The sequence below is a fragment of the Cyprinus carpio genome, unplaced genomic scaffold, assembly GCF_018340385.1.
Source record: "Cyprinus carpio isolate SPL01 unplaced genomic scaffold, ASM1834038v1 S000006515, whole genome shotgun sequence".
NCBI classification, from domain to species: domain Eukaryota; kingdom Metazoa; phylum Chordata; class Actinopteri; order Cypriniformes; family Cyprinidae; genus Cyprinus; species Cyprinus carpio.
In genome coordinates this window covers 462,686-465,660 of record NW_024879183.1, presented here as the reverse complement: position 1 = coordinate 465,660, position 2,975 = coordinate 462,686, and positions in this window count along the sequence as shown.

Sequence of the window (2,975 nt, the reverse complement as noted above, 5' to 3'; positions counted from 1 at the left end):
CGTTTGGTGTCTGCGAAAGGGTGTGCTGTGATCGCGCTCCTAAACGGACCGGGAGAGAAGTCAATGCTGAATAAAGTCATAGTTTTGATATTTTTGGACCAAAATGTATTTTTGATGCTTCAAAAAATTTCTAACGGACCCTCTGATGTCCACATGGACTACTTTGAAGATGTTTTTATTACCTTTCTGGACGTGGACGGTATACCATTACATACATTCTCAATGGAGGGACAGAAAGCTCTCGGACTAAATCTAAAATATCTTATACTGTGTTCGAAGATGTGATCGGAGGAGTCTCACGGGTTTTGGAGCGACATGAGGAGTGAGCAAACAACTATTCCTCTCCTCTCTTCATTGTTCCTGCAAGTCCCTTTACAGGGGTGCTATTATGCTTTTTCACTTTTTTCAACTTTAGTAAGTCTGTAATGTTGCTGTTGAGCATAAAAAAAGATCTACAAAGTTTCAAAGCTCAAAGTCCACTTTAAAAGGAGATATTTTATTTAACAGAAATCACTTTTCAAAAAAGTACTACAATAAACGACTCACGCTTGGACTACAACACACTTATATTGCCAGGGCATTTGTGATTATCACAAAGAGTAACGAAGGGATGAGACTGGTTGAGGGTTGCACTCGGACGACATGAGGTTATCACCTATGTCTGAGGTTAGAGCTTGTCACGGCGGTGTTGGACAAAGAGGAATATCGATCCGGGGAAATGTTTCCGGTCAGGATGGGAGCAGTTTTAGTGGGACACCGGCAGTTCCGGGGTTTCCCCCAGTATTGCATCCGGGCGCAGCTACTACATGAAGAGACCGAGGCAGCTGTGCGATAGGTGGTGGTTAAGCAAAACCGGAGGGAGTTACCACTGTCTAGGGAATGAGGGGAGTGGACGTCAGCGCAAATGGAAACTGCACTCGTGTAAGGTGTGATGGCAACAGCGGGCTGGGATGGTCAGGAGATGGAGGAGAGGAAGTGACGTTACAGTCAGTGAGACAGGAGAGCGTGGGGGCATATGGCGAGTGGAAAGACCAGCGGAGTGTGTATAAAGAAAGAGTGGAATATTAATCAAAGTAAAAAGAAAACGAATCATAAAATGTAGTGGTGTGAGACAAGTGCGGTCTTTACAAGTATGGTGGGGAACAAATATAAGGTATGCTTAAGTTGGGGATGCGATAGGCAGAAGTCTGTGTACCACAGAATTCAGCAGTAGTGTGTGTGTAATCCCAATACCAACTTCCAAAAGGTCACACAGTGTAAAGAAATTGGAGAGGTTAAGGAGCTAGCAAAAATATTAATGAGGATGGACAACTTTGGGTTTGTAAAAACGAAGAGCAACTCAAAAAAGCAGTTTTAAGATTAGTGTAACATCTAGGACGGGGGGAACAAAAAAAAAAAAAAAAACATAAAGAAAACTAGATAGCAACTTTTTTTCCACCAAAGAAGCATAAATGATTTGCACATAGGCAGGAGTAAGCAGAGTGAAGTAATCTGAAGCTAACAGGCTTTAATTCTTAAGGAGAATGTGAGACATTGCGACAGCTAAGTGCCTGTCTGTATAATATAGCAATCTATTAAGACAGTGCATAAGATACGGTTTAAGTCTGTTAATAGTTATGGGGTAAAGTTGAAACGATGCTACAATACATTCAAGAGATTTGAGTACTATGTTGACGATCAGAACATGATGCATGTTATGCTGTACGTGTGAAGGGAGAAGAAGAAATCATTACGTCAGTGATGATAGGGTGTTTTAGTTCGATGTATGTGATAGAAGCTCGAAGTCAATGCGTAGGTTGTTTAGTTATGTTAAATATAATCCTCACCACTTACGAATGATGTATAAATGTACCATACTGAGCTTCGCCGGTGCACGATCGCGGCTGTATGTAAAGGGAAAAAGAGGTGTAGTCAATGCTAGCAGAGGAGTCGCCTATCGAATCGATGTCATGGTCTAATGGCTGATTGTACACGCTGATGAGCACAACAGCTACTTGCTAGTTAGCTATAGTGTCTGACACATATTTGTGATTTTTATGGTTTAATTGGGTGTGGTCAGACATGTATACAGCAGACACATGGTGTGTGGCTGAAGTATGTTATATGAACATGGATTGTCCATAAGATGTTGAAAGATATTAAGGTAGACTGAAGAATGCATTAGCTACATCTTTCGAAGCGATGCAGTAAGTACAGAACTCTGTCTACCCCACAATGTGTGTGTAGACTTGAATGACAAAATATTCGTTGTCTAAAGCTATTTTTGAAGTCCCTTATTACTTAGCCAATATAGCACAAATGAGCAGGTCATATAGGTGACCAATTCAACGCTATGGATTTTTGGCTATAATAATGAATACTGATACATAAGACAGGAATGAAGACGCCTATGAATATAGGAAAGACAATTGTCCGCTTTGCGACAGCAAGAAAAGGTGATTAGATAGTGATTCTTTATGTAGAGTTGTATATAGGCATGCTACTACAACTGTATATGCTGACACATTGCACCCCAACGAGTCATAGTAATTTTGCCGCCATAAGAGTTATTTTTTAAATAATAATGTGTAGTACACGTCTTTAGCGAAATAACTAGTTGGCCTGAGGAGGATGTCGAAATAGGATTATGGTTAGGGGAAAACAGTTTCTAATTAGGCATGATATCGTGTTATATTTTTTTACATGTAATATCAGTTACCCAGATCATATGTATGTATAGATATAATTATGGTTGGTAATTGTGTAGGCTATTATACATAAAGCCCCCCCCCCCCCCTAAAGATTTGAACTCCATGCATGAAGTTTAATACTAACGGCCAATTGGGAATTTAAGAAATATGTAGATGAGTTAAACCAAATATAATATGTGTACAAGAAACATGGTTGAAATCGGAGTTAGATTTTATTATTAAGGGATATTCAGCAATAAGGAGAGATAGAGAAAATGGTAGAGGGGGAGGATTAGTAACTTTTAT